The sequence below is a fragment of the Sceloporus occidentalis genome, unplaced genomic scaffold (assembly GCF_023333645.1).
Source record: "Sceloporus occidentalis isolate IW3139 unplaced genomic scaffold, rSceOcc1.0.p SCAF_3, whole genome shotgun sequence".
NCBI lineage: Eukaryota > Metazoa > Chordata > Lepidosauria > Squamata > Phrynosomatidae > Sceloporus > Sceloporus occidentalis.
This window is the reverse complement of record NW_028316983.1, coordinates 182,618,392-182,629,077: the sequence shown is the minus strand read 5'-3', so window position 1 is coordinate 182,629,077 and position 10,686 is coordinate 182,618,392. Positions and strand designations below refer to the sequence as shown.

Here is a 10,686-nt window from a genome sequence, read left to right as displayed (position 1 = left end):
ATCTATGTTGTTTCTTATTGTTGTGCGCTTTCAAGTCATTTCCAACTTATGGCAACCCTAAGGCAAACCTATTATGGGGTTTTCTTGCACATTTCTTCAGAGGGGGGTTGCCATTTGCCATCCTCTGAGGCTGGGAGAGTGTGGCTTGCTTAAGGCAACCCAGTGGGTTTACATAGCTGGGATTCAAACCCTGGTCTCCAGAGTCCTCATCCAATGCTGAAACTACTACATCACACTGGCTCTCTATCCATGGGGAGCCATTCCTTCAACTATTGAGGTCCTGAGACACTTAAATTTGTCCTTGTAAACAATTTAACCTTCAAGAAAAGCTGAGTTCTGAATCATAATAAAGCAAATTGACTTATTTTACGTATTTATTTATTTTACTTATATTATATAGTTTGTTCTGGTTCCACTACCTCTAGCAAGAGCCCAAAATTACACAGGCCACTCAGCAGAGTTGGCCCTAATGTTCACCAGTTAAGCAACTGCTTCTGGTAGCAGATGCTGGAGACAGCAGTGGCAATAGCCTGACTATTTGCACGGACTTCCTGACTCCCTCAGCTGAAGATATGGTTGCCACATGTCAGAGACTGGCTCCAAATCTCCACTTTTTGTGGGTCTCTATTGCCTACTATGAAATTTTTGAAAGGCGTTCCTCCAGGACGATCAAGCTTAAATCATGATGTTTAGGATTAGAATGTTTATATTCATAAAAGTTAACTGATATTCTCAGAAGAAAAATACATTACTTATTAACCACTATTGTATTTTGCTCCAGTGAGCTTAACGAAGAGTGATAATTGAATCAGAACCAAACCAAAAATAAAACCAATTTAACATTTCTTAAAATGATAGACAAAATACCAAAAAGCAATAAATTATTATAAAAAGACTTATTAATACAGAAATAGTAATAACAATAATAACAGTTAAAGCATAACAACTTAGGCACTTATGATATGGCTAGCAAATGGTAAAATAATAACTATTAAGCAACAAAAAATATATGGCACAACTAATCAATTGTAAAATAACTATAAAATCTCCTAACATACTTTCCAGTCCTACTACTTTAAGAGCTCGAGTCTTGGATACATGTTTTAAGATTGCTGACGACTAAATAAAGCATGCTATGTCAAAAGAGGAAATGTCTGGTGTCTACACACAGGATAGACACACATACACACACACAAATGAAAACCACACAAGAAGAACAATATCTAAAATTAAGAGGAATCATTAAAAAAAAGCCACCTTCCAGAAATCAACTTGGGTCCAATTTAGGCCTCAAGCAGATGGTGGCTTGGAGCAGTATCTGGCTCCATAATCCCAATATGCCATTTATCTGTTTTCTGTCCTGCACAAACTTATCCGAATTTAAATACACAAAAGACTTTAAACCAAACATTCATAAAACAACTATAAAGTTATATCTATTGGCTTGAAAGATGGAGGATTTCTTGATGAAATTCAGCCACAAATGTTGTACAGCTGACAAAAATAAAGATAGAAGGATAAGGTTTACACAGAAGCATAAAGGAAGAATAAGTTATGTCCCATCATTGTCCCCAAACTGTCTAAGATGCTTCTCCAAATGAGAGAAAGTTCAGGAAACACTTTCAGAAGAAGCAACAACAGTTTCCCTTCTCTCTTCCAAGAGAGTTTCAGCACAACGCAACCCAATGGAAAGTCTATGTGCAGAGGGATCTTGGAGCACCTTTGAGATTAACTGAAAGAAAGAAGCCGGTAGCAAAGACTTGAGTCTACTTCCTCAGATGCATGAAGTGGAGGGTCCTGGAACAGACCTATATAAATAAGCAGGCTATATGTGAGAATGGCAATAGAAATGCAAAACTTGTGGTTATGGAGATGAGGAAACAAGTTCAGTTGTAACTTGTTGCCTAAAGCCAAGGTGATTAGATAACCATATAAATGGTGGTGGGAGCATTGGAATGTAGTGTGGTTATCTATTCACCTTGACTTTAGGCAACCTTTTAATATGTTGTTGCTGTCATAAAGGTCAGCCATACATTCTCACAGTGGAGACTGCTAACACAAGTGATTAAAGTCTAGTATCCTGAACAAAAGCCCTGGTGAACTCTGTAGGTCTTACTTTTGAGTAAATTCTGCAAGACTGCACTGGAGTCACTTGTAAAACTAGATGAAGCCAACAGAGCAACTCAATGTCATCCTGCCCTGCATATCCTAATGAATCATGGATTTTTGTGTGAGAAGTCTTAAGGTTGCTGAGAAAGTAGTGGCAGTTGCTACCCAATTGATTTTGAACCTTCAACATATTCGACAGCCAATCCTGATGTGTTACCCTTTGTCATCTATTTAAACAGACTACTCCATATTAATAAATATGTCATGTGCATGCTACAACGTTTTGCCTCCATAAATTAACTTCTTATGGCTACAGCTAATGGACTTTCAGATAACTTTGGTTTTAAAAGTGATTTGAATCTGACAGAATATAGTCCTACAAAACCCATAAAACAAAATCTGAAACCACCAAACTGATAGCCTGATTAATTATTCAAGTAGCAATCTAATTCTAGTTATAAATTAATGATAGCCTAACTGTACTGCTCTGGCAAGGTTCGGCACCTCAGTAAAGGGACATTTAAGGCTCAAATGTTAACTATGCACCAGATCAGGATTATTAACAGGTTGTAACTGAATAGTTAGCCAATCAAAATATACACACAGCATTCTTATATTTTAATTTTCTTAAAAACTAGCTGCCTGAGACACTAGAAACATAATTGTGTCAATGGCCAATTTGTTCATATGCATTTTGTTTGATTTCAAACATGTCACACACTGAAGATGGCTAGTTTATTTTGAATTTAGAACATCTTTATTTGTTTTAACTACCTCTGTATGCTTTGGTGTAAAAGCCTCAAAAACCTCTCCTGTTACCAAAGGCTGAATCCAAACCTTGAAATTCTTCCTCAAAGCTAGTCCCATTAAAATGAATGGACTTTGCTGCATGTTTTATTTAATTTTAAAAATTATTTTTTAATATTAGCAGGATGAGTCAAAAAAAGCAGAAAGTTCTCACAATTCTCCTTCCTGTTTTGTAATCACCAATTACAGCTACTCTTTTTCTACATTTTGAGACAATTTTGGAGTATTTTGAATTTCAGAATACTGGATAAGGTATACTCACCCTATACTTTAATTTAAGATTAATGGTCCATGAATGATCCATAGATTGTGAGTTGTGTCAATATTATGAGGAATTATTATTATTATTAACCTTTATTTATAAAGTGCTGTAAATTTACACAGCGCTGTACATATAATCTTTTTAATTAGACGGTTTCCTGCCCTCAGGCTTACAATCTAAAAAGACACGACACAAAAGAAGAAGGGAGTTGTGGTGGGGAAGGGGATCAGGTCCAGCAGTTCTTCTCTACCTCCGAGGCCTGAACCAAGGCAGATGGCCTACTGGTGATAAAGTACTTTCCTAAGGTATTACCGAATACCTGGAATATAGTAGGGTTAAATAAAAATTATTTATATGTGTGTGTGTGTGTGTGTGTGTGTGTGTGTGTGTGTGTGTGTGTATGAATATAGTAGGGTTAATCCAATTGTTAATCCTAATGAATGAATAGAATTTATTAAATTAATATTTATGTACTGGTAAATCACTTTTACAGGGTGTACTCTAGGCAGGACTAACAACTGGATTTAGCTTAATGATGTAGTTAATAATAATAATATAGTAGTAATAATAATAATAATAATAATAATAACAAATTTTATTTTTATACCGCTTTTCCGCAATGATCAAAGCGGTGTACAGAAAATGCAATAAAAACAACAATACAGAATAAAAATTTCAATAAAAACATTGCAATAACACTATATTAAAACATTACATTAAACAAATAAAACCAATTACCCCAAATCAAAGCCAGCTGAATTGTTAATCCATGATGCCAGTACATATAGGGGGAAGCCACATAGTATCAAGGGACATGGGGGAAAGCCTAGTGGGGAAAAAAAGGTTTTAAGCTTCTTTTTGAACAAATCCAGGGAAGTGATGGAATGGAGCTCATCGGGAAGAGTGTTCCAAATTTTAGGGGCCGAGATGGAGAAGGCCCTTTGCGAGGTTGACGCATATCTCGCGGTTGGAACCCTCAATAAGTTCTTCCCAGCTGACCTGAGTGTGCGGGGCGGATTATATGGGGAGAGGCGGTCCTCCAAGTAGCCTGGGCCCAAGCCATTTAGGGCTTTATAGGTAATAACCAACACCTTGTATTGTGCCCGGAAGCAAATGGGCAGCCAATGAAGATCTTGCAGAACAGGTGTTATATGGTTGGTCCTGGAACATCCAGCGACCAATCTTGCTGCCATGTTATGCACTAATTGAAGCTTCTGGGTTTGGTACAAGGGTTGCCCCATGTAGAGCGCATTACAGAAATCCAATTGAGAGGTTACCAGAGCATGTACCACCATTTCAAGGTCCCCCTGGCCCAGATAGGGTCGCAGCTGGCGTATCAGTTGAAGCTGATAACAGGCGCTTCTGACCGTCACATCCAGTTGAGATGTCAATTGGAGCGACGAGTCCAGAAGCACTCCCAAGCTGTGAACTGAGTCCTTCAGGGGGAGCATGACCCCATTCAGGACAGGTGGACAAATTTCACTACCCGGACCCGGGGAGCCTATCTCAAGTACTTCCATTTTCTCTGGATTCAGACTGAGTTTGTTTTCCCTCATCCAGCCCATTACCGACTCCAAGAGGAGAGATGCCATCCCTAGTCACTGCAACAGTTGGAGACACACAGAAACATATTTGGGTGTCATCAGTATACTGATAACACTGCGCCCCGTGTCTCCGGATGATCTCTTCCAGCAGTTTCATGTAAATGTTAAATAGCATAGGGGACAAAATAGCTCTTTGAGGGACGCCAGATGTAAGCTCCCTCTTATCAGAGCAAGAGTCCCCCAGCTGCACCATCTGGAATCTACCCGAGAGGTAGGAGCGGAACCACTGGAGCACAGTGCCCCCGATACCCAACTCCCTCAGGCGTTCCAGAAGGATACCATGTTCAATGGTATCGAAAGCCACTGAGATGTCCAAAAGCACTAACAGGGACATGCTTCCCCTGTCCATGCCCAGACGGAGATCATCGACTAAGGCGACCATGGCAGTCTCAACTCCATAGCCCGCCCGGAAGCCAGTTTGAAATGGGTCCAGAAAATCCGTTTCATCCAAGATCGCTTGAAGCTGAAAGGCAACTGCCCTCTCGATCACCTTTCCTAAAAAAGGCAGCAGCAAAACAGGTCAATAGTTGTTTCGAATCAGGGGGTCTAGAGAGGGCTTTTTTAGCAGAGGTCTAACTACTGCTAATTTTAAATTAGATGGAAATCGCCCTTCACTAAACGATGTATTAATTATATAGCACAGCATAGATGTTACCGCAGACCCCCCCTGAGCCATCAGCCATGAAGGACAGGGATCGAGAGAGCATGTCGTCTTCCTAGCACTTCTAAGAATCTTGTCCACATCCTCGGTATTCACAAACTCAAAGTGATCCAGTTTAATAGAGTCCACGGAAGCTCTGGATGCCTCTCTTATAGGTTCTGAAAAAATGCTGGCGTCGAGAACAGCCCTTATCCGAGAGATTTTATCCACGAAGAAGTTGTTAAATTCGTCACAGCAGGCCTTAGATGGTTCTAATATAGGGTTCAGGGAGGGGGGCAGTTGTGTCAGCTCCCTCACTACCCTGAACAGCTCTGCCGGACGCGACTCCGCGGGCGCAATACATGCAGCATAAAACGAATGTTTTGCTGCACTTATTGCCAATCTGTAAGCCTTCAAAAGAGACTCAAGGAGTGTCTTGTCGGCTAAGTGCTGGTGTCTTCGCCAGTTGCGTTCTAGTCGTTGCACAGCCCGCTTCCTTTCCCTGAGATCTTCAGTAAAAAAAATCTTCAAGAAAAAAAGAGTTCCATTTCTCAGAAACTAGAAGTGGCAGAAGTTTTTATTAGCTCTTGAAATTGAATTACTCAGTTACAAAAATTCAGGTTGAAGAGCCAAAGGAAGTGGTCTAGTAATATTTTTAGTGAAGGGCAAGGATTTTATAAACAACTGTGACTAAATTCCCAGAAGTGGTAAGATGTGGAAAGATAGAACAAACAGACAATTCATTGTGAGTTATAGACATTTTCCACCACTATAGCACCATACAGAATCCTATGATTTATACTTTTATAAGGTACTTAGACGTCCTTGCTGGATAACTTAAATGCTCACACTATAAATCCCATGACTCCATAGGACTGAGCCACAACAGTAAAAGTGGGATCCGGCAGTCATTCCTTTTCAAACTAAGGTTGGGAAAATATGAATGAACAGAAAATATTAAAGATTTCAAACCATTACTAAATAAAGTAAGAGAGGAAAGTGCCAAGACAAGTTTGCTGTTGAAAATTAAGAAAATAAAAATGATGACCACAGAGAAGTTGCAGAAATTCAATCTAGACAATGAGGAAACTGAAATAGTTAAGGGTTTCCTATACCTTGGCTCAAACATTGATCAGAACAGAGGCTGCAGTCAAGAAAGAAGAAAAGGACTAAGATCAGGAAAGGTCGCTATGGTGCGTTACAGACCGCTGAGAAGCGGCGGTCTGCCGCCACCGCCAGTTGCAGCATCCGGGAACTGCAGCAGCCAAACGGCACGGTTCCGGGATGCTGCCAAGAAGGAGCGTGAAAATCACGCTCCTTCTTGCGGCCCGGAAGAGACGCTGTGAGGCGCTAGTCGCGCACTCGCGGCGTCACTTCCGCCACGCGACGTGCGGACACACAGCATCCGCTACATCAAAATGGCGGCGGCCATGTGGAATGGCCGCCACCATTTGTTACGGACTCTGTCCGTATTTGGAGTAGGGAATCTAGAAGAGACGCCCCTTTTTCAAACTGGGACATCCTGAGGACATCTGAAATGGCGGTCTATAACCTGCCTATGAAAGAACTAAATAAGATGTTGAAGTACAAAGATATGGAACTGAACACCAAAGTTATGATCATCCAAGCCATAATAATTCCCATCACGATGTGCAGATGTGATATCTGGATGGTAAAGAAAACCGATAGAAATAAAAGCAATTCATTTGAGATATGGTGCAGAAGAAAATCTGCTTCAACTAAAGAGGACTAGACTCTCGACAGTGACCCAGTGTTTCTTTTCAGTAGCTGCTCCAAGTCTCTGGAACAACCTGCCAGACAAGATCCGTCAGATTACCACCTTGGAAACCTTTAAGAAGGCTACTAAGACAGATCTCTTCCGGCAGGCCTTTCCAGACTAGACCACCTCCATTTACCTGCCTCCTCCCTCCACTTTTTCTCCTCTTTTCTCCATCCTATCTGGACCCCGCTATAAACTTCCTACAAATCTCCTACCTAGTTTAACTGTTTTTTTATATTATTGTTTTAATGTCTTTCTGGTTTAATCTCCTTTTAGTATTACTATGTTTTTATACTGGTGAGGTGGTAGGGTTTTTTTTATAAGTTTTAACTGTATCTTGTTTTATTGTTGTAATCCTCTTGGATTCTGAGTGATTATGTGGCATATAAATAAATATTATTATTATTTTCATTGGCCCTGTACAGATGGGCCAAAAAGCACGTACTCAGTACGTGCTAGGGTTGCCTGGGAGTGTCCTTTTCAGACGCTCCCTAACCCTAGTGCGTACTCAGTACGTCAAAATGGCGGTGCCTTGTTTACGTGGGTGCCGCCATTTTGATGTAATGGCCACGCCAGTGATACTGAAGAGAAAGGGGCTGAGCGGCCTCTTTCTCTGTCTCCCCGCTGCTGTTGGGGTGTCCTTGGGGCATGAAGCCCCAAAGATATCCCTTTCCAGGCTGCAGGGAAGCGGCATTTTGCCGCTTCCCCAAGCCCTGGAAAAGTGGCGGATCGGGGCCTCCGGGGCTGCCACTGTGGCAGCTCAGGCCCCGATCCATCGGGGAAAGGGGTGAGTGAAGGCCACCCCAAAGGGGCAGTCTGTATCCCATCATCATCATCATCATCATCATCATCATTATTAAAAGTGCTTGGAGTATCATGGACAGCCAAAAAGAAAAACAAATGAGTCTTAGAACAGATCAGACCTGAATTCTCCCTGGAAGCCAAGATGACTAAACTGACACTGTTATACTTTGGACACGGCAGGACTCACTAGAAAAGACAATAATGCTGGAAAAGGTGGAGGACAGTGGGAAGAGAGGTAGAGCACACAACAGATCAAAGAAACCATGTAGGACCTGAGCAGAGCTGAAGCTGACTCAAAGGCAGCTGACAATAACTATAGTAAATTTGTATAAATACAAAATATACAAATAATGGCCTACTGTTTTAAGTGTAAGCAAGAGCATGGATTTATGGACCGACTGCTGTGGCAATGGCACTTTGGAAGCTTTTTCACTGCCATTGCAATGGGCTATTATAATTACTTTTTTGATGAAATGGTAAAGTAAATAATAAGCATTTTTTAAAAGACTAAAATTGCTTTATTTGAAAGTGGATGCAAAAAATTAAAAACCTGCTCCTTATCCTCCCACTGCTCTGCTTAGGTCCTGCAGATTCATGTGCATGACCTCCCTGAATGAGTAATCTGGCATGCGATCATCCTCTTCTGCTACTTTCTACTTTTCCTAGCATTATTGTCTTTTCTAATGAGTCACGCTTTCTCGTGATGTGGCCAAAATACAATAGCCTCCATTTCAACATCTTGGCTTCTAGAACAGGCATGATCTGTTCTAGGATTCATTTGTTTGTCTTTTTGGTCATCCACTTTGTACCCTCAGCACTCTTCTCTAACACTACATCTCAAATGAGTTAGTTTTCTTCTTATCCACTATTTTCTCTTTCCAGCTCTTACACCCATATATGGTGATGGGGAATACAATGGCTTGGCTGATTCTAACATTAGTTCTGAGTTGTATATAATTACACTTTAGGATCTTGTCAAGTATTTTCATGGCTACCCTTCCCATTCCTAGTCTCCTGATTTCTTGACTGCAGTCACCGTTGTGATCAATGTTTGATCTAAGAAAAGGGAAATCTTTATCTCATTTTTTTCATTATCTAGGCCCAGGGTTCCCAACACCCAGGGAGTGTGACAAAGAATGGCTTATGTCCTTGGTACTGGTACTGAGGTTGAAACATAATGGTATAAAAAGTGCAATGATTAATGTATTGAACTTACATAATCAAAATGCAGACTAATAATATGCATAATTAATAATGCATAATATGCAAATTAGATGCCTAGATATGAGGAACTGGAATATGGCAACACCAGGAGCCCTGGTGGTGCAGTGGTTAAATGCTTGTACTGCAGCCATTCACTCAAAACCACAAGGTTGCGAGTTCAAGACCAGCAAAAGGGCCCAAGTTTGACTCAGGCTTGCATCCTTCCGAGGTCGCTAAAATGAGTACCCAGACTGTTGGGGGCAAATTAGCTTACTTGCTAATTAGTTTACTTGCTGTTCACCACTATGATCTTTGGAATAGCGGTATATATATAAAACAAATTATTATTATTATTATTATTATTATTATTATTATTATTTAAAAGCCATGTGTACTAATCTCCCAGATTTAGTTCCGAGATGTGATCCTAATTTCCTATGGAATAAATTCAACAAATTCAGTTATAAATGTCATAGAATATGAGCTGTTAATCATACTACTATATTGTAGTATTATAATTTCCAAAACTGATGTTAAAACTACAGTAAAGTGTAAATGTAACTAGAAAGCTTCTCGGCCTTTTGGCTAAGATCAAGTGTAGTAACTAGAAAGCACAAATTCCATACTAGCAAAGAGTGTCTGTTGAACACAGGAAGAATTTACTTTTCCCCATTCTAGGATCAACAGTGCCACCTTTTGTTACCAAAGGGCATAAACATTTATAACTTGGCTTTCAAAAATCACTCTGGTTTTAAGGCTGATTTAGCTTCATGTGTAATGTGCAATGTCAAGGAGAACCATCGTGGTGTGGTGGTTTGAGCATTGGATTATGACTCTGGAGACCAGGGTTTGAATCCCCACTGCGTCATGGAAACCCACTGGATGATATTGGACAAGTCACACTCTCTCAGCCTCCGAGGAAGACAAAGACAAACCTCCTCAGAATAAATTTTGTCAACAAGATTCTGTGATAGGGTTACTTTAGGGCACCATAATTTGGAAACTTCTTGAAAGCACCAAACAAAAGCAAATATCCTAATCTTTGGCATATTAAAATCAGTTTTGGAAATTATAATAGTGGTAGCTCTAATGGACCATCTCACCTTGAACATGAATATGGACTGTCTCCAAAATCTGGCAGAGATAAGTAGCACCATTTTAAATCAGTGCCATTTCCAGAGCAGTTCAGGGAAACTGCAGTTTGGGGATCAGGCATGAGAGCAATTTCAACAGAGCGGCAAGACAAGAATACACTGTGTTAGCCCCAATTTCCTCTAAAATGCTTTTGTGCCTAATCCCCAAACTGCTTTTGGAGAGTTTAAAGAGCCATCTGGGAGTTCCGGGATCAGTTTCTCAAAATGATACTGTGGGAAAAATTGTGTGTGTGTATATATACTTTGAATCCCAGCCTAAGAGGTGACTCATATAAACTGCTGTGATATGGATAGGCCCACATGCTGCAGTGATAACATCTGTA

The 10,686-nt window shown here is 40.4% G+C and overlaps 1 non-coding gene across 1 annotated transcript; it reads left to right on the top strand.

Annotated features, from left to right (window-relative positions):
- Positions 1–9,774: 9,774 nt before the first annotated feature.
- Positions 9,775–9,972, top strand: LOC149317195 (U2 spliceosomal RNA). Its single transcript, XR_016280764.1, has one exon. It is a non-coding gene; the product is annotated as a U2 spliceosomal RNA (small nuclear RNA).
- The last annotated feature ends 714 nt before the right edge of the window (positions 9,973–10,686 follow it).